The 22,124-nt window shown below is 47.2% G+C and overlaps 1 protein-coding gene across 1 annotated transcript in view; it reads right to left on the bottom strand.

Moving 5' to 3' along the window:
* LOC144819847 (uncharacterized) overlaps positions 1-22,124 on the bottom strand; it is a 269,054-nt gene that overhangs the window by 164,666 nt on the left and 82,264 nt on the right. The window lies entirely within an intron of this gene.

The following is a 22,124-nucleotide window of genomic DNA, read 5'->3' as shown; positions in this document are numbered from 1 at the left end:
TAGCCTCCTTCAATTGCATATTTTTCACATTTACAGGGCAGTTCAACACTTTACTATTTGCCTTTTTATTTACATATATTTTATTAATCTGCTAACAATTTGTTTTCTAAACACTCCTGGTCCTCCCCGATTAGGGGTCCACGGAAAACAGGTTAAGAAAAGTTGCCTCAGACCATTAGAAGACTAGGGGGAAATCTGTTTTATTCATGGAGTATAACTGGTTCAGAAAGACACCTGGAGATGTATGTACAGATCCTTTCCCTCAAAGGACTTTGCCTCAGAACACATGAAAGTAGCAAGTCAGTGTACTATTTTCTGTGCACACAGGCTTCTCCCTATATGATTCCAAAGTTGACAAAGAAGGCAGATTGCTGCTTTTAAATGGCTGTCTTCCTGGCAAAGCCATATCAATAGCATCTGTATGAAATACAGGCAGAAATCCCTTCTAAAAGCAACCTTACAAAAGCTTTCTCTTGGGCTTTGGAATCCCTAGTGATTGGTGGTGAGTGTAATCTGCTGCTGGATGTGGAGGAGACAGTTATGCAGGACTGTGATTTTGTTGAGGGAAGTTCTCAGTGGCTAACATATACTGGATTGACCAATAGGTGGAGAACAAGTCATGAGGGGGATATAGACTTTTCACACTATTCTGCAGATCATAAGTCTTATGCTAAACTAGACATTAATCTGATAGATCAGTGGCTTAGGACATTGGACTGTTTACTTATCTGATCATCCTGGGTGATTTGCTTTCTTTAGTGGAACTTGGTGCATTTGAGACATAGAGGAACCTTGAAGATAAGTGAGAGGCTACTTAAAGACCTGGTAGTCAATGTAGAAGTGGTTGCTCAGGTTAAGAAATCCCTGGAGTTTATTTATGTATTTATTAGGCTAACATTAGTCTGGAACCTACCTTGGAGGCTCTTAAAGCGGTGCTAGTAGGATGCCTTCTTATAGAGTGGTGCAATTGAACTAAACTGAGAAGGAGTATTCTAAGAGTCTAACGATAAACAACAGAAGTTGAAAACAGGTATTGGAAATCCCAGTCGCAGAAATATTAATGTAAGGTGCTGGCAGCACAGGGCAACTCAGGGTAATGGGACTTGATAAGGCGTGAACACCTTAAATCTATTAATGCACCCCAACGGGCACAGGTTGATGGAAGCACAATCACAATTCATGTCTATTTTTATGTCTCCTTGTTACATATATTTGTAATTTACAAAAATACAAATGCAAAAATCAAAAATACAAAATTATATTTTACTCCTTTCATTCCAGATATATGGCCTGAGTCACAAACTGCTTTTTGTAGTACGTAACGTAGTACAACAGTAGTACTGCTCACTTACTACAAAATGCAATTCACACAACTACAAGTATAAACCCCCACCTCAACCTCTCCTATCTTTTCTATTGGGAGATATGCACACATGTAAATTTAAATTTGGGAGAGATGAGGGGGGAGTGGCTTGAAAAGGGGGCATACTTACTACTTAATGGGAGGGGTTTAGAGAAGAGTAAGGCGTTTAGGTAGGTTTAGGGAGGTGTTTGGGGATGGATGTACACCCACACACAAAAAAAGCCAATTTCAATTCACAAACTGTACTTCTAAATCTACTACAGCCAAAAATGACCGAAAACAATAGTAACTGTACTCAAGCTCAAATCTAGAGTATGTCAGCACCACACATGGCCAACCACTGGTACTGCAACACTCCCATAGAAAACATTAGGGGCCATATGAAGGTAAATACTATTTACCGATTCTAAAATACCAAATTTTACAGATTCCGTATTTTAGAATCGGCAAATGGTATGTAGGTATAGATGTGGTAATTTTTACCGAATCGGTAAAATTCGGTAAATACCGATTCAGTATTTACCGATTTGGTATTCCCCATTCATTCCTATGGGCCTGGAAGCCCATAGGAATGAATGGGAATTACCGATTTGGTAAATACCAAATCAGTGATATGGGGCACATATTCAAGGGTGGCAGGGTGTCACATTGACACCCTGTTGCACCCCTGAATCGTGCATGTGTGCACATGTGGCACACATACATGCCCTAAGGGCGTGTATGTCTGCCACATCGCAACTTGTAGTTGGTGGTAAATAACGAATCCTTAACTCAGAAAAGCACTAACTTGAGTGCTCCCTACATTACGGATTCGGTAATTTACCGAATCGGTATGTGAAGAATTTGGTAATTTACCGATTCCTTAAGTTACTGATTCGGTAAAATACCGAATCCTACAATCATGCCACCTACATTCCAAATGCCAAATACCGGTCGGTAACAGCCTGAATTCGGTAATTTTGGCCGGTACCGACCGGTATTGGGCCTCCTACATATGGCCCTAGAGGTAGTGCCGTACAATAAAATCCTATAGGAAATATTGTTAATTTACATTACATTATTTAAACTAGTTTAACATATAAAAAGTCTAAAAATATAATTCATATTTATTGTTTTATCTTTAAATAATTTATGATAAACTTTTTTGAAATAAAAAATAATGTAACAAGAATTTATATTAAAATTAAATGAAATTACTTTTTATTAATTCTATTATGGAGGATTTTTTTATTTAAACTTCAGAAAAATAATTTAAATTCAATTTAATTTAATATATTTAAATTAAATAGATTTTAAATTTAAGTTTGAGGTGCTGTAGCACTTTTGTTGTTTTTCTTCTACATTTAAAATAAATATATAACATTGACATTAACAGAAATATAATCATATTTTTACTACATTTTTAAAGTTTAATAAACTTTTGTACCTTTCTTGTACTTTATCGCAGGGAGCTCTCTGCCACTGGGGCAGAGATCTCCTTATGGTAAAGCCTAGGTAAAATTTAAAAAGTGTATTAAACTTTAAAAAAAAAATAGAATACAAAAATCTACATGTTCACCTCCCATCCTCCACCAACCATTTGAAATTTATTTCTCAACCCACGTGTGAGGAAAGATGGTTTTGTGCTCTATAAGCTCTTTTTTTATTGTGTTGTTCCGGAAATCGCTTATCATTTAATGTGCATTCCAAAAATCACTGATATTCTAGAAAACATTAAGTATGTACCAGTTATACTTATCAAATTCCTGATACTGATATCATTATTCAAAAAGTTGCATGTGTATCTTCCCATTACCATGTCATCTTTTTACTTGTGCATAGAGAAGCATTAATTTCACCAGGCCAAAGAAGGACAAGAGTCAAGTACATGTACTGTCTGTTGGTCAAAAGTTTTAAATAAATAGTCAAAGGCATATTATTATTTTTTCTTTAAATAATAATAAAACCAACATGTTACTGAGACTTTCTTTTAACATTTTTCAGCCCTGAAACGCAATCATAAATACAACCACAAGAAGGTCCTGCTCTCCAGCTGAAGAGCTTATAGCTCCACCATAGAGTACTTTAGAAAAAACATACCGGGGTCATGGATTTAATGACCTAGGAGACTTACTGTCTTTTTTTAAATGTTGCTTATGGGTGCTTGACTCCCTGCAGCCACAACAACATTTAAAAAAGTCTTTGTGGTGCCCTTCCCTATTCTAGAGGCACCACCAAGCTGAAATAAGCTGAAATAATAAAACAAAAAGCCCTTGCAGGGCATTATGGGGCACTCCTTCAAAGGAGCAGTTAATAATAAAGGAGTGACTACTGACACTCAGGTAAGGGGGACGCCCTTACCTGTGGCCGCGGTTTTCTTTGTCATCATGCTCTGCTGCCCGGCTCTCCTGGTAACCATTGCCCAGTGAGGGTCAAGACTCTTTGCCAGCCCCCAGCTCCCGCTCCCGCAACCTGCACCCAGCGCGGACCACCGGCTGCCAAACTACACCATCCAGGAGGCAGCGCGGTACCGCGAGGGGAGGAGGAGGGGAGGAGCAGGCCCATAAATATTGCGGCGGGCTCCTGGGCCGCGGGACGCGCGGGGGCAAACCCGGGCTAAGGGCGGGCCCGTCCTTGCCCGTCTGTGACCGACTGAGGCCGGGCTGGGCCTACTCTCTTGGCCCTTGTACCTGGAGGGAAGCCTGACCCTACTAGTAAGGATATAACAAGCACCTTCGATTAACTCTTGTTATTGGGACTTGCATCCACCACATTGCTGGTTTGAGACTGTTACTGCCCGTGTAGATAATATAATTATTTACTAGGTGTCAGTGACAAATGTGATTTTTAGTCTCTGTTTAATACGGTGGTCCCAATTCTAGAACTAATATGTCTAAGGTCAATCGTAGGGGAGTTGGTGGTCCTGGAGTTGTGGGTACATTAGATGCCTTTCTCTCACGGGCTGAGTCGGTTCTCATGCATGAGATTAAGATTACTGAAAAAAGACTCTCCCTGGATCCCCAACCCCATCGAGCCTCAACAGGAGCTTATACATCTAGCCTCCCCCCCACTGAGACCCCAAGTGCTGACCATACACATTTGGTGACTGCCCAGATTCACACCTCTGAAGTAATGACTCCTCAATCTAATGGTAGTATAGCATCTCTTGATGCTTCCCCCACTCCTAAAATACGTACACGACACCAGAGATGGGAGGTTTCAAACAATAATAAAAAACGAAAGGCACGTGGACAGACACAAATTTCAACACGTACTAGTAAGGTGGCTAAAACAAGGAGTAAATGCGGAGATAATGTGGGGGCCCAGGTAGTTGCTTCCCCATTAGCCAATAATAGGCAAATTAGTGACAAGGAAGAGGATAGATCCTACATTAAAGATCTAATAAGGGATCTTGAGGAGGTTCTCCTTTCTAAAGTGGGTGAGAAAATGGTGGCCTTGCTAGACCCCCTTCTATCCAAATTGTCAGAAATTGATACAAGTGTGTGCAAGCTGGAGCAACACTTATTATTACCAGCGTCAAACGTGGGTAAGGCCACAAATGGCCAGTCAACTGTATCTAGTTTAGTTATAGTGCATAGTAATAGTCAACTCAAGGAGATAGGCTGCAGCGACTGCAAGGAGGGTAGGAGGGGTTTAGCTCTTAATGCCATCACGAGTAGTCAACACACTATACCTAATGGTCCTGCATGTTTCAGGGAACAGCAAAGGAGTCTGAATCCAGATACTTCAAGGGGGAGCAACACAACTCCTAGTAGTTATCTTAATCTTCCCCCGGAATCTACACCTTATACTATTGTCCTCTGTAATGTACCAGTACTTGCGACTAATCATGTTGAACATTGAGAATCGCTAAAGAATAAAGCATTCCATATGTTAAATATCAGAACTGGGTTGGGCGATTGCCGATTTCTAGAACTTAAAATGGTTCGCAGAGTCCCATGGTTAGGGCATAATCAGAAACAGTGTAGAGGGGATTGTGTGGTGCTTAGTTTTGGGTCTCCACCTCTTGTACAAACAATTTTGGAAAGGGCAGGGACGAGGGACTTCAGTGAAGCTAATATTCACATTTTACCCTTGGTTTTTTTTTAATCGGACTTCATCGCCCACTGTAGCTAGGGGTAGTGCAAGAAATAGTAGTCAGGTTCGAGTTCCCTATGCCTTTGTAGTACCGACACTAAATAGATTTGAACCGCTCTCCACATTGGAGGATATTGATTGACTGCAACTAGTAGAAGAGTCTAGTGTGATTTTTCAGGTACCATCTACTCCAAAAGGGGGGTCTGGGGTCTCAGTGTGCAAGCAGTTAGGCAACATATCCCAAGAAGGGCATAGGAAAAGGGGGATAGGTCGAGAAGCGATAAGGGTAGGGTTTCCGATAGGGGTCCTCAGGATAACCCGATGCAGGAAGCTGCTGATGTGGCTGGGGTGGCGAATGAACTCTCCAACCAAATAGGCCCTGGTACTAATAATCCAGGGGAGGCGATAGGCCTAAAGTTAGTTTCCTGGAACATTGCTGGGCTCTTGCAAAAAATGAATTCTGCAGATTGGTCTAATTTCGTTGAGCAGGTAGATATATTGTGTTTTCAAGAAACATGGGCTACCGATGCAGTATTTTGTCAAGGTTATTTCAACTTTACGAAAGTTGCGGAAAAGGGTGAGCGTGGCAGGCCCAAGGGTGGATTGACCACTTGGGTCAGACAGACTGAGCAGTATTCTGCGCAGGAGGTCCATATGGACTCTAATGACATTTTAATAGTAATGTTATCAGGAGTTACAGTCCCTGATATATTACTTATAAATGTCTACGCTCGAGGGTTGCAAGGGGGGAAAGCTTCTCCTATTGTCACAATGTTAGATTCGTTTTTATTAGATCACAGAGCTGGTAACAACGTCATAATAGCTGGTGATTTTAACTGCACTTTTGAACCTCTGGACATCCATGATGTTAATCTTGCCACCGAGGAGGATGCCGAGTGGTCCATCCCCCAGGTAGATATTCCCGCGATTAAAAAATGGTCAAGTGCAGGCCTACAATTAAAAGTATTCTGTTTGGAGCATGGGGTAAGGGCTGCTAATGGAAGAACTAAGTCAGATAAATTAGGCTCTCATACCTTCAACAATGGGTTACGTACCAGCAGAATCGATTTTCTTTTGTTAAATAAGGAGTTCTGGCGTAACCTTATTGACATGGAGGTCTGCGAAAGACCTGAGAGTGACCATAACCCCCTGGTGCTCTCCGTACTAAGCACAATGTCAGGATGTCGAGCTAATTTAGCACCACACTCTGATTTTGTCGAGGTTACACTGACTAACAACACTAGACGTGTCAAGTGGGCAAATGTTTTTCAGAACAAAGAGCATTAGGTTGAAATGGAAAGCCTGCTAGTTAATGCCATTAGCAAGTTACAGATTTGTGCTACGCAGGGGGAGGTGAATGTTAAAATTGAACAGATCCATGAGGAATTGTTTTTAAAGCTTAAAAGTTATTTTATAAAGAGAATCAAGAATCCTAGCCATCATACTAAGCAAAAAGCAGAAGCTTGGTATGGCACTTCATGCCATTTGGCATATAGAAATCTTGCGGCAGCAATTCGATCCAAGGATAGGCCTGCAATCTCCATGGCCAGGTCCGATTACAAGAGTGCTCAGTGCCATGCTAAAAGGGCCTGGGATGAACAGCATTGGGAGGATTTGTTGGAAGCTTCCCTAGGGAGGAATATGTGTGTGTTCTGGCAACTGGTGATATGGGGTAGCGGTGCTCCTAATAATGTCCCCCATAATTACATGGAGCCCGAAAGGTGGGTTTCCCACTTTACAGCACAGTTTTCAAGTGCAGAGGTTGATTCTGAAATACAAAGTATTCCACCTCCGGATACTAATTTACATTTTACTAAGCGCGAGGTGGAAATTGCACTACAGTCTGTTCCAAGAGGAAGGGCTCCGGGGCCCGATTGTATTCCTGCTGACCTTTTCATCCATGATATACCAAACTGGGCGGAATACATACAGTTTTTAGCAAATGCAGTGGCTAGTGGTGCGCCAACGCCAAGTACGTGGGCAGGAGCGGAAATATTACCTATATATAAAAAAGGAGATCGTACAATGCCTGGAAACTATAGGCCTATTAGCCTGTTAGATTGTATACAAAAGGTCCTGGCAAGAATGATCTTAAATAGACTCCAGCCCTGGTTGGAAGAATCTAACATCTTGTCTAATCTACAGGCTGGTTTTCGGTCTTGTACAAGCACCATAGGCCAGGTGTTTAGATTTATACTTGTATATTGGCGTACTGTGTTAATAGGGGGAGGCACCCTATTTGCTGCCTTCGTCTACTTAAAGTCGGTTTCGACCTTGTTCCACGAACCAAGATGTGGCAGTGTTTTTTGCAGCTAGGCATGCCACCAGAGATCCTGGTCCTCTTGGTCAGGTTACACACTGCAAGCTATGCGCAGGTGAGATGGGGTGTACAGGGAAGTCTTACCCATAAGTTTCCAATTGAAAAGGGGGTCAGGCAGGGGTGCGTGTTAGCCCCGACATTGTTTTCGCTATATATAAATGGGGTGGTGAGCTATTTTAAGGATTTTGCTACTAACGCACCCTCCCTAGCAGGCACTAGGATCCCCCTACTCATGTTCGCGGACGACACCCTCATCCGCTCAAAAACAAGAATGGGCCTCCAAAGAGCCCTTACTAGATTTGAGGTGTTTTGTGAGGACCATGAACTAATTGTCAATGTGGACAAAACGAAGTACATGGTCCTGCACAAACATAAGCGGACTGTTGGCAGAGTCGAAATGAAGGACGGTCTATTGGAACAAACCACAAGTAGATCTCCTTACAGTTAAGCATGCCCAATTGTCAGGTGTATTGATTAAAGAGCATAGATCATCATACACGAAACCGTTAGCCCCTGTTCTCCAAATATATAATACCAAAATTGGTGCCTCACTTCTCTATGGGGCTGAGCTTTGGGGCTATGCTAACCTGGATAATCTGGTTCTAGCGCAAAATAAGTTTATGCGGTCCATAACTGGGCTCCCTCAGTCCACTCCATTGCTACCATTGTTTTTGGGCTGCCACTCCATTTGGGATGTGGCACAGTTCAGGCCAATTGCGTATTGGAGGAGGATCTGGATGACTCCCGAGTTAAAACACTATGCGCTGGCACTAAATGATGTCAAGAACTCGGATGTCTCTAACAAAATCTCATGGCTAAGGTGTGTGAGGAATACACTCAGTGAGATGGGTATGAGTAGGTTATGGACAGACCCATGGGCTGTTGTTATTCCGTCTAAGGCAGATTTTAAGGCAGCGTATTGGAACAAGGTTGTAACCAGGCGCTATGTGTCTTCTATTGGGCCTTCTCTGTCTATAGCATTTCTCGACTTAAAACATGAAGCCAAGTATGAGGCTATTGGGATTTAATTACTGCCCCCAATGAAAGAAAATTATACCACCAGTTTAGGGTGGGCTTTCTACCAGCTAAGGCATTCACAAGGAAATGGAATGGTTCTAATACCAGTGCCTGTCCCCATTGTTTAGATGTGGTAGAGACAGGGATTCACATTTTAATTGCTTGTCCAGCCTATCATAAACCTAGGCAAAGATGGTTGAAACCTGTTTTTCAGAATATGGGAACCATGTCAAGCGAAGAGGCTGTTAGGATTTTAACTACATCATTGGATGAGCCGATAGTGATCGCTGTCGCTAAGTTCTTGGGATGGGTGTGGGTTATTCATTTAAAACTTAATATCCTGTGATAAGCTATGTCTCATAAATGTTTATAACCTAATATCCTGAGATGAGTTATGGCTTGTAACTGCATACAGCACTATGCACTTCATAACATTTGCCCAGTGCTGTCGCATGTAGTATTGGTGGTATTTCTGGATTGCTGCTTGTTGGAACGAAACGTGGCAAATGGTTTACATATCAGGGTTCTTCTCTGTTTTACTACGGTTTTAATGTGTCATGTGTATATTTATATATATTTTTGCTCAATTGTCTAATATGTGAATTGATGATTAATTATCAATTTTTATGCATTGTTTTATATAGTGTTTTTTAATTCACCACTCTTATGTCATGTATCAACTTTTGGGATTTTTAATCGAAATAAAGTTTTTGGAACTGAACTGACACTCATTTATTATCCCTTTTGGTGTCCTGGTGCCCACCCAGGAGACCTCTTTTTTTATTTATTGAGTAGGGGAGTGGCCTCCCTGAGCCTTTGCAGGCCCTGGGGACTTCATCATCCAGGGCCCTATGTTTTATATTAAGGGGAGGGGCATTGGAGGCCCCATCCCCCTGGACCTGGGGCACCCACAGAACACTATGCTGGGGGCTGCGGGGGGGGGTAGCCCCAGGTCCCCCGTGGACCCGCCGGCTCCCCCATATACCCATACTGGGTGCTGTGGGAGCCGGCATTGTGCCTGCCCGGCGGGAACAGACGTTTTTGCCTATTTCTGCCAGGCAAGAGCAATCTGAGTTTCTGTGCCCACAAGAGCCAAGGGAGGGAAACAAAAGTCTGCTCCAACCCGGCGAAAGCATTTTCAAACCTCCCACAAGGTCGGAACGGGCAAGTTTCCACTGCCTGCGCTCTTGCAGGAAGGAAAACTGTGATCTGGTGGTGAGCTGCCCGGGACACCACAGTAGAGCTGGTTTTGGGACCGCCCCCTTTTTCTCGGCCTGCGTTTGCCAGGTTAAACCTTTCCATGCATAAACTAGGTAAAAAAGAGCAGATTTTTAAAAATGTTCTGTGAACATTCATCAAACTGTGCCAAAGTTATTAGCAAAACAAAAAGGCCTTTCCTATGAAGACACTGACCTCACTATACCAACCCAGTGGCGACCGCTACTGGGTGTGTATGTGTGTGTATATATATATTTTTATTTTTTATTTTATTTTGTGGCGGTGACCCCCTGAGCCCCTACTTTTTTCATATTCATTTTGGGGGGCATTACCCAACAATCCCTCCTTTTTTTTTTTTTTACAAAATTTTTATTTTGCAATATATCAGTTGAAAATAGAAGGGGGGGTAGACAGTAAGAGGGGAAACAGAAAGGAAAAAGAAAGATTGGCGACATGCCGCCATAAAACCCCACACAGGGGGTGCAAAAAAGGGGGGAGAGGGGCTCATCCAAAGAGGAAGGGCGGTATGGTTCCATAGTCCGCAGGCAATGAAAAGCTCAAGTCCAGTATAGGCACCCTCAGGTCGACAAGACCGCCCAAACTCCGCTCACGGCCCAGTGGCCCTCCCAAGGCATAGCTAGTCGCCGCGAGAGAGCAGCAAGGAAGAAGAACTTAAGACACTTACCCCAACTACCCCCCACCCTCGTCCCTCCCCAACATCACCCTCCCCCCAGTGGCGGCGACCAACAAATATAGCAAACAATACAGACATCCTGGAGATCAAATTTGGAAGAGATGGAGAGACCGCAGCGTTGACGGGCATACAGCCGAGGGCAAACCTCGGGACAGAAATCGCACAAGTGAGCCCCAATTGTACATGAAATTCTTGTAGTTCCCCAGGAAGATGTCAGAGAGGCGTTCCATGCTCAACAGACGCCACAGTCGAGCATGCCACAAGGAAATAGCCGGGGTAGATGGGGACTTCCACGCTGCCGCCAGAGTCACCTTGGCCGCACCCAAACACAACCACATGACACGCTTATCCGCCCTGGTCTGGTATTCAAGCAGTGGATCCCTAAGCCCTAATAGGACAAAGTCCATGGAATTCGGAACCGGATAACCCAAAATGTCTCTAATGTGGGACAGAATCTCAGCCCAGAACGGCTGAATGGAGGGGCAATCCCACCATATATGCTTAAAGTCTCCCAGCATCCCACAGCCCCGCCAGCACCTATCCGAGGTGGCCGGGAATATGCGGTGTAATTTGGCGGGGTACATGTACCAATCAAAGATGAGTTTCATATGTGTTTCTCTGAGGTCAGTAGAGTGAGTGTGCGCTGTCACATCTCTCCATAGGGCCCGCCATTCGTTGGCAGAGATGTCCCTCCCCAGAGTGGAGTCCCAATGGTCTTGATATCGAGGACGTGGAGACACGGCAGAATCTAATAACAATTTGTACAGGAAAGAAATCGTACCCCTCATGGTAGAAGTGTGAAGAAGGAAGGACTCAAATTTTGACAAGGGTCTGGTGGCTGCATCTACTACGGCAGGCGACGTCGCCCAATGTAGGAGTTGGAGATGCCGAAAGCGTTCCGTCGGGAGGATATCGTAGTCCCTCATACAGTTGTGGAAAGTGAGGGGTTCGGCGCCATGGAACAGGTGGGTGAGGGCTCTACAGCCCCCCTTCCTCCAGGAGTCGAAGGGACCCTCCGCGAGGGCCGGGGGAAAGGCCGGATTGAAGTGGATCGGGGTGAATGGGGACGGGAACGTGGTCCAACGGTCGTCACCGCTTACCGTGTCCCACACCTTCAGCACCGTACTCGTGGGGGTGCTAACGTAAGCATTCTTGGGGCGGTCTGCCTTAGGCTTCCAGGCCAGATCCCAGATGGAGCGGCCCGCAATGCTACGATCCATGTGGAGCCAATGTTTTTCCGACTTCTGTTGGGACCACTCCACGATGACCCTCAGTTGAGCAGCTTTGTAATACAAATGCATGTCTGGGAAGCCTACCCCCCCTGCCAAGCGTGGGCGCCTCAGGACGTGGAATGGAAGTCGTGCTCGGCCTCCCTGCCAGACATATCGTAGCATCATGGTCTTCAATCGGCGTAAGTAGTCTAGCCCTACCGGAATAGGCAAAGCCTGAAATAAATACAACAGTTTGGGAAGGAGCACCATTTTAAGGGCGTGGATCCTGCCTAGCCACGAGATGAATTTAGGCTTCCAACGATCCAGCTCAGTCCGTACCGAGGAAAGCATCGGAGGGAAATTAGCGTGGAACAGGGCATTCACGGAGGAAGTCAACCGCACGCCCAGGTAGAGCAAGGATTCCGTCGCCCAAGCTAACGGAGTGAGCTGCCTGGTCATTTGCACCTCCCCCGCCGAGAGGGTCAGGTTTAGGATGAAGGATTTATCGAAATTAACCTTAAAGCCCGCGACTTCCTCGTAGGCAGAGAGCACAGAGTGGACATGCGGCAGCGACAGCGCCGGCTCCTTGATAGACAGTAAGACATCGTCCGCAAAGAGCGAGATTTTGTGCTGCTCGCCCGTAAAGGGAAGTCCTAGAATCCTCTCGTTGTCTCGCACCGCTAACGCCAATGGCTCAATGCTAAGAGCAAAGAGAAGGGGTGAGAGGGGGCAGCCCTGGCGCGTCCCTCGGGAGTGGCGAAAACTCGCGGATCTATGGCCATTGATCAGTACACGGGATGTGGGCCCACTGTAATTAGCCTCAATCATCCTCACGAAAGAAGGCGAGAAGCCGAAGGCCAATAGAGTCTGGTGCAAAAACCCCCAGTCGACGCGGTCGAAAGCCTTCTCTGCGTCGAGTCCTACTAACACCGCGGGTATGCGGAAACGCTCCGCCTTTTCGATGAGGTGTATGACGCGGCGTAGGTTATCGTGGGTCTGTCTGCCCTTAATAAATCCCGATTGATCAGGATGGATCAGGGCAGGCATCAGATCCTGCATCCTGCCCGCCAATATAGAAGAATACAGTTTGGCGTCCAGGTTGAGAAGTGCTATCGGGCGGTAGGATGTACAAGAAGCAGGATCCTTCCCCGGTTTGGGAATAACACTGATCAACGCCTCAGCCATAGAATCCGTGGTCCTGCCGTCAATCGCCATTGCGTTGAAGAGGGAGACCAGGTAGTCGCACACTTCAGAGGCAAACGTTTTGTAAAAAAGGGCCGTGTAGCCGTCAGGCCCGGGGGCCTTGTGCAGCTTCAGGCCCTTAATGGCATCCAAGACTTCCTCCCGAGTGATGGGGGAGGATAGGGACTCGTTCCACTCTCTAGAAACCTTCGGGAGAGACAGGCCTTCCAGGAATCTGGATTGTGCGTCAGGATCGAGAGCATCGCTTGAGTAGAGTGCCGCATAAAAGCGCCCGAAAATGGCCACTTTGTCCGCGTCTCTATGCTGAACAGAGCCTGCAGGATCACGAATGCCCCCGATATAGTCCTTCTCGCGTTTGTCCCGGAGTTGCCGGGCAAGATGGCGTCCGATCTTGTTGCCCTGGGAGTAGGTCCGTCGAAGTCGCAAAAGAGTGAATTCCGCCCTGTTATTATAATGGGCCCTCAGTTTCCCTCGGACCGCCGTCAGGGGGCGAAGGGTCACCCTGGAGGGGTTCGCCTTGTGGGCCTGCTCTAAAGTAGCCAACTCCAATTCCAGAGCCTCCCTCTCTTCGCGCCTTAGCTTGTTCAGATTTGCGTTGAGGGCGAGGCACGTGCCCCGTAAGGAGGCCTTGCACGCATCCCACGTGGTATACACCGACGTGTCTGACGGCGGGTTAAGGAGGAAAAAATCACCAATTGCCTTGCGTAGGGCCTTACACGATACCTCATCTCGCACTAGCGCTGCCGGGAAATACCACTTGCGCCAACCATCCCCCCCGGCGGCCCAGTGCAGTCCCAGAACCACAAGGCTATGATCCGATAACGAGAGTGGAAAAATACTAGCTAATTGTACGTCCCCTCGAAGGGCCTGACTCAGCAAGATATAATCAATGCGGGAGTACGAGTGGTGTACGTTGGAAAAAAAGGTGTAATCTCTGGTCTGTGTGTGGAGAAAGCGCCAACTGTCGATCAGTCCCAGGTCTCCCAACTGCCTTTTAGTGTCGTCTGAGAAGACGCCAGTGTCTGCCCTGCGGCCTCCAGAGCTATCCAGACCCCTGTCCCACACCATATTGAAATCGCCTAGCAAAAGTAAATGACCCTCCACAAAGTCCCCCATCCTGTCCAACAGATCCTGCAGAAAGCCATTCTGTCCCGCATTAGGGGCATACAACACAGCAAATGTACACAAGCACCCCCGCAACAGTCCCTTCACCAATAGCCAACGGCCGTCCCTATCCACACTCACTCCCATGGGCTGAAAATGTAGGGAAGCCCGAAAGAGTAGGGCCACCCCCCTGTGCTTTGTGGCCGCAGAGGCCCTATAGATAAGGGGGAACTGCCGATGTCGAAGCCTCAACTCATCCCTCCTAGCCAGGTGGGTCTCCTGGAGAGCCACCACATCCAAATGGTGATCAACAATGTACTTCCAGAGTTTCTGTCTCTTCTGCGGAGAGTTAAGGCCCTTCACATTCCATGTTCCTATGCTGACAGGCATAAGGGATTAGACAGATTCCACGCCATGCTCACAGCCAAACAGCCACGTCGCTCGCACCGGACCCACACACGCTCCATAAGCCAAGCCCAGGGGAGGTAGATAAACACGGGGACTCTAGGGAAGAACCCCAGCCACAACCAACCCAGAAGGCCCGCCCGGTCATTCCGCAAGCCCCGTGAGGCATCCATAGTCCCAGGGTACGCAAGGGTCAACGAAGGCGGATCCCCAAGCCATATACAAATCACAAAAGAAACTATCGACAAAGGCCCTCTCCACACACACTCGTCACACAACGTCGCCGCCACTCCCCGAACTTCCCTCCCCAACCCAGAACATCCCGCCATGACACCCATGTTCAGAGCGCCAACAATCCCACCCCTAACCCCCCCAAGAACAAAGAATAACAAAATGCAACTCAATGCACTGAACCTGAACCACGCAGTCTTCAGTTCCAGAAGGTCCAGGTCCAAAAGTTCCCCGCTGGTCCGGGGATGGGGCAGGGGGGACCACCTGGGGACCCCCAGGTCCAAGTTCCGGGGTGTCTTCTCCAAAAGTACCATAGTACCCCAGGGACCTCAGGTCAAGAGCCCCTCCGACGCCACTCCATAAGACCGGGGTCACGCTGCTCCAGAGCTCGTCTGAGAATCCGTCATGGTGGCGGAGGCCACCGAAGCCACCGCGGCCCCCCTCTCCTGCTCACTAGCTGCCGGATCCGGCCGCCGCCGCTCCGGGGACGGGCCCACCCTGTGCCACGAGGAAGAACGACGCCGTCTCCGGAATGGGGATCCCCGCGGCTCCTGCGACGGCTCTGTGTCCTCAATGCCCAGAAGATCCTTCGCCTCCCGCAGGGAATTGATCTGACGCAACCGATTCTCCCATCTAAAGATGATCCGGAAAGGATGCCCCCAGGAGTAGGATATGCCACGCTCCCGGAGAAAGGCGGTCACAGGACGGAAGTCCCTTCGTTTCTGCAAGGTCGTCGCCGCCAGGTCCTGGTAAAGCTGGGGGTGATGGCCCCTGAATTGCAGCGAAGCAGTGGTCCTCGCTTTCCTCAATATCTTTTCCTTCAACTGGAAGTCATGTACGCATACGAGGATATCCGGCGGCGGACCCCCGCCCCTCCTGGGCAGCCCCACTCTGTGCACCCTATCCATCTGGACGTCACGCATCTCTTCGTCCTCTAGGATCTGGAGAAACAGCGCCAGGACGTATCCACGCAGGTCTCCCGCTTCCCCGTCCCACGGCACTGCTTTGATGCGAATGTTAGTTCTTCTGGAGCGGTTCTCCAAATCCTCCGCATGGGTTTGCAAGTCTAGATTTTGCTCCGTGAGGCGTATGATATCCTGTTGGAGTTGGTGCACATCGCTCGCAATGCTAAGGTCATGGTCCTCCAACGTCGCCACTCTCTCCCCAATCCCATCCACGTCTCTCCGCACCTCCCTGAGATCCGAGGCCAGCTGGGTACGAAGCTCTGAGATGTCCTCTTTGATAGTCGCGAAGAGTTCCTTCATGAAAGCTTTAGTTGCTGGCGCCTCATCATCCGATTGCCTGGAGGAACCGCTGGCACCGGGCGACGCCGGTTGCTGCGACGATTTGGGGGCTACTTCCTTCCCCGTCTTCCCCCCTCTGCGCTGTGAGTTGGACATGGCTGCGGGCTGCTCCCATGCACTTCCACCCGGGCCCAGGACAACCGCAGCCGGGAGGCCGAGATGCGGACCGGCGATGCACCGCGCCGGTGCGGTCCGCTGAAGACGCTATTCGCCCTCTCCGATATGAGAGCACCGACCAAAGTGCGGCTCTTCTTCCACCAGGCCACCTCCACGCAGTGACGCCGCTAGTATTCAGGGGTCCCTCCGGCCCTAGGGAGGCCCATACCCCAAGGCTGGTGATCGGCGCGGGTTCCCACTACAGCTTGTGTCCTCACCAGTACCCAGGACCCGGGAGGGGCCGGTCCGGACGGTCACCGACAGAACCTCTCCAAGGTAGCGCCAGGCGCCCTGCCGCCAGTAGGGCCCACCCAGGTGGGCAGCAGACCAAGTGCCCCGCTCTCCAGAACCGCGCTAGCAAGCAGCAAGGTCTCCGCTCCCCCTGGTGCCAGTGTATAGCTGAAGGTTGTAGCCGCGCCGGCGGGGCTTCCCTCGGGGGGGTGCGCCACAGTCGCAATGGCAGGTCACTCCACAAGGTCCATTAGCAGGGCCACTGAAGAATTAAAGCCCCTCCACTACTACGGGCCAGCCACCCATGTTGCACGGCACTGCTTGCGTTATGCCGGCGCGTAGAAGACCACGCGCCGGCCCCCCAGCCACTCGCAGCCACTCGGCCCAAGTATGGAAGGCCTCAGCGTGGCGTGTGTCCCAGGGAGGTACTGGGCCTCGCCACTCTGCAGCTCCGCTTTCCTACCCCCGCCGGTACGCTCACCAGTCCGCAGCTCTCCGAGGGGGGGGAATCCGCTCGCTCTGCCCCCGCCGGGCCTGTGCACAGCGTCCGTTATCGGCGGTTTCAGGGGCCGCCCTCAAGCTCGTCGCCGGCTCCTCAGTCAACTCCCGGCGGCTCCAGTCCCCGGCGTGGTCCGCCAAAGCACCTTCAAGCGCAGATCAGCAAGCGTTCCTCGGCTGGCGCGGTCCGCATTCCGCCTCACCCGTTCACCGCGGCAAAGCTCACTCCGAAGCCGCGTCAGGGCCCAGGACCGCTCCGCCTCCTCCGGCCTCCGGGGCACGCGAGGCCGCTGCTTCACAGGCCTCGGCTCGGCTCCCTCCGAACAGCTCCCGCCGGTCACCCCTCACCGAGGCGGCGACACCGGAACACGCCGCCAGCAAGCGGCAGCCTCCGCCGATCAAGCAGCACAGGCAGAACGCCTCAGGACCCCGCTGTAAGTTGCTGTGCAGGATCGGCGTCGGAGAGGTTCGAGAAAGCGTCCTACTCCGACGCCATCTTGGCCACGCCCCCCAATCCCTCCTTTTTTATTCCACTAACCTCCCTTTACCTCAACCTTCCTCTGAATCTTAAAAACACTTTTCCTCTCTTTACCTCTACCCACCCCTGAACCATAAAAAAACCTTTATCACTTTATTTCTACTCTCTCCTGAATCCTAATAACCCTTTACGTCTCTCTACCTCTACCCACCTCTGAAGCCTAAAAAACCCTGACCTACTTTAGCTCTACTCTCCCCTGTGCCCTAAAAATCCCTCACCTCCCATTACCTCTACCCACCCCTAAACCTACCACTTCACCTTACTTTACCTCGACCCTCCCTTACCCATTCCTTAACCCTTACCCATCCTGTAATGCTCAATCTTTTTTTATGACATACTAAACTATCAAAAAGGGACCTGCATGGCACTTACCTGACTTGCAACATCTGGCAGAGTAAAGACTGTGGGGCAAAGACTGCATACCAGAATGATTGCTGCATGAGGCAAGTGAGGGGTTAATTAGTTATAAGCAGACATAGGGGTTAAGAAAAGCCAGCCACCAGCACAGTGCAGTAAACAAATTCACACAGTAGGCAAGAAAGAAGGATCTGAGAGTAGATAACGGCCAAACTCAGCAGAAAAGGTACCAACAGTAGACCTATTGAGAGCTATGCCTAAATCAAGGGAAATGCTAGAGGTAAGCATTAATTCTGCTGGACCTGTAGTGGCTCTAATCAGACAGGACATGAAGAAGATGGAAGAAAGAGTCAAGAACGTGAACAAAGAAGTCACCAGTAAAAAATCTGTAAAGAAATTGTTATATAAAAAAGAAAAGAAGAGCAAGGACCGACAATCAAGGGCGGAGAATGTGAAAGGACTGTCTCTAAATAACATTAAAGACTCTGGTGTTACCGATACAGAAAAAAAAAGAACATAGACACTTCTTAGATGTCTCAGTTGTGAGAAGCTATCCCTCTGACAGGGAAATCACCTTCACCAGATTAGAGTCTAGTACTATTATGATGAACAGAATCTTCTTAGAGAGGACAATGGAGGATTTGGTGCAGTTCAAGAAGAATCCCAGATTCTTTCGGTTCATGCAAGTCAACCCTAGGGTGTGCTCTGCACCCTTTTTTGAAGTTACTTGGATATGACAATGATCCAGACAGGGGTACCAGTGCTGATGCTACAGAAACTGTGACACGGGTGCCAGGGTCTTGCTAAATAGAGAACAGAAGTACTGAAACCAAACGGCTCTGATGTGCTGGTATTACTGTTATGAACCAATACCATGAGTACTTTACACTGCGAAGAAGACAATAATAGTCAGCCAATGTTTTAGACTACTACAAGAACCCAAGTCAGCATCTTGATTTTCAGGAGGATAACAAACAAATTTATATCACACATATCTAAAAGGGATGAGACCTCCTTCCTCTTTCTTTCAAGCAGGTAGTGGCATTCGTATCTCTTTCCGCTTTATAGAGGATGAGACCAACTTTTTTGCTATTTAAAGGAGAAGCTTCTCAACAGCCTACTAAAGTTATTGGACTGCTGATCGGGGCAAAGGTCGCTTGAATCAGTGTCACTATGGGAATATTAGAGCACAACAATTCTTCACAACTGAGAGGACCTCTGTATCAGTGGTTGTTTGACTCTGGTGATCACAGTAGAGAAAGTCTTGCACCATAATGGCATGGAACCAAGGCAGAATGTGGGTCCCTGAGTAAGTAATTATAACTATGAAAGTCATATTTACATTGTGTTCTGCTTTCACATCACCACCATTTATATGGACAACATGTACATAGTCATTTAACATTAAGGGCTAGGGTCAAGGGTTTAAGTTTCGGTTAGGGTTTGGGGAAACTGCTGTAATTAAGGATTTGGGGTAGGGTAAGGAGATGTTGTTATGCTTAGGGCAAGGCACAGAAGTCAGGGCAGGCCCCTCTGATGTAAAGGCATTGATAACATAATGGCATAGATGTAGTGGTAAACCATATGCCAAGTATAAATTGACTATGTAATAGTAAGATGCTGTGTAACGTACCAGTGTGGAGGGTGACGATGTAGTAGTCAATACTGTTATATAGAGTCCCCTGCACCATCTTGGTCAGAAAACGTAATGACTCCACAGGTTCCAACCTCCTCAGCCACTAAAAAACAGGAAACGTGTCATTTGGGTTCACAGGATTCATGAAGAGGTGGGGACTGGAATGTGCAGATGATATCTGCTGTATTCCCCTTTTCCTCAAAGATTTTGAAACTGCTGAGACATGCTATTGGACTTACAACCAAAACACAAAATTAAGCAAGGTTTGCATGAGCCACATAATTGAGTTTATGGTTACTGCTCTACTGACCATCTAACCAGGAAGATGCTCTTTATGCACAGTGTTGTAGCATATGTCAGTGGTTCGGGTTGTAGTCGTGTCTAAAATCCCTATGGGAAATTGCATGGGGAAAACGCATTTTGTGACCTCCCTTTTTTCTCGGCTCCCGCTTGAGGAATCACCCCCAAACTTTCCAGACCGCAACTGAAGTGACTGGCACACTAGTTTTGAAAATTACATGACATTTTGTCAAACAGTGCCAAAGTAATTACCAAAACAATAAATGCTTTTCCTATGGAAACTAGATCCTAACTCTAACAACATATTGGCAACTGCCAGTAGCTAATTATATATATTTTAGCAACACTCAAAGATGACGTGCATTTACATTCAAGAGCGCTGTGACACTGCAGCTTTAGTAACATGTGGCCTGCCAAAGGAAGACTCAACAAAGTTAGTGTGTAAAACATCATTGTGAGCCTCTGGCAAAGTCCAATTAAAACCTCATATAAAGCATGGAAAACTCAGCATACACTTATTTTCAGTTTTGCCACTCAGAAGGTGTTTTGCAGGAAGATTTTGGACAAACTTGAATTATGGATAGAAGATCATAAATGCCCGATCACATTTGCAGGCAGGATTTAGAAAACATATTAGTACTATTGACCAAGTGTTTAGATGTTCAAACATCTATTGGAAGACAGTTGTTCTCCAGAAATCTCACCTATATGTACCTTTGATCTGGTCTCTCGGAGCAAGCTGTGGAAGGTATTGAACCAAAATGGGGTTTTCCCAGCCCTGCTAAACATTCTAATCCGACTCTATACGATACTTATGTGCAAGTACGCTGGGGCAGCAGGGCGAGTTATCTGACCGCATAGGGGTCCAAAATGGGGTATGGCAAGGATGTGTGCTTGCCCATACCCTCTTTACTCTTAACCTAAATGATGTGGTATCTCAGCTGGAGGACTGTAAAAAAGACACTCCAAAGATCGATGGCCGAAAGACTCCTTCACTCTTATTTGCTTGCGGATGACACCTTGTTGGTGTCTAAAGCACTGGTCGGCCTCCAGACATTGATAAACCAAGCCAAAACTAAATTTATGTCCATTAGCCCCCACAAATTATTCAAAGGATCCACTAAACTGGGCAGCAACACTCTGAAAAGGGTATTTGACTTTGACTATCTGGGAATTACATCAACATCGAATATGTGCTGAAGCCCCCAAAGTAAAAATAAGTAGCCTGAATTATTTGCCAACAAGCCAAAGGGATGTAGATGCTATATATAACTCTACAAAAGCAAGACAGGTATCCCCAGCCCTAACTGTTTATCATGCCAAGGCAGTAGTTAGTGTCCTATATGCGGCTGAGTTGTGGGGATTTTCCAGGCTATGTTGGAAGCTGCCAAAAACTACTTTTAAGATCCTTGCTGGGCTTGCCTAAGAGTACTCCTTTGCTTTCCTTGCTGTGAGATACAGGTACAAAATCTATCACGAGGAAGGCCAAATTAAGACCTGTCTTATACTGGCAGAGATTGACGCATACCCGGGCCCTCGCAGATTAATATAGTGCTTTTAAGAAAATAGTAGATCAAGATCAGGACAAGAAAATAAAGTGGCTATTTAATATTAAGGAAACCTTGTCACAACTAGGTCTTGATGAACACTGGAAAAGTGGGGCGCATCAGAAACCCCTATCTAGGGACTGCATCAAAGATGCATTTTGGGCTCATAATTGGGGGTGGGAAATGTGTAATAAACATTAAGGAACTCTTACCTTAGATCTTATCAATTTTAAAAACTATGGTAGGTATGAACATTTCCTTGATTCTATTATGGTCCCAACTGCCAAACAGCAGCACATTAAGTTCATCCATGGAACTCTCTCCCTGTTGATTGTTTTGTTCAAAATGGAAAGCTAGTTCCGATTTGAATAATGTATGTCCAGTTTGCTTACAGGCAGACAAACCCATATTGCATATCTTATTCTTTTGCCCAGGATATGAGCATCCAAGGAAGAAATGTTTTTCATCAATTTGCAGACAACTCCGAATCAGACAGTGCTATGTGACGCTTAGATTGTTGCGCTCCGAAACAAGAGAATCGATTGTCTGTGGCGTAGCCAAATTTTTGCAGTGGAGTTGGACCACAACAGCAAAAAAAACTTGGCTGATTTTACTGGACTGCCTTTTCCTTTATCCCTTTTGGTAGTGGTGGATTACTTAAACTTGTCATGGGTGAGTCTTCGCTGTATATGTACATAGATTTCTCTCCATTAA

This window comes from Lissotriton helveticus, chromosome 2_1 (genome assembly GCF_964261635.1).
Source record: "Lissotriton helveticus chromosome 2_1, aLisHel1.1, whole genome shotgun sequence".
Classification (NCBI taxonomy): domain Eukaryota; kingdom Metazoa; phylum Chordata; class Amphibia; order Caudata; family Salamandridae; genus Lissotriton; species Lissotriton helveticus.
Note: the sequence above shows the minus strand (reverse complement) of the source record. Positions and strands in the feature narration are given on the sequence as shown.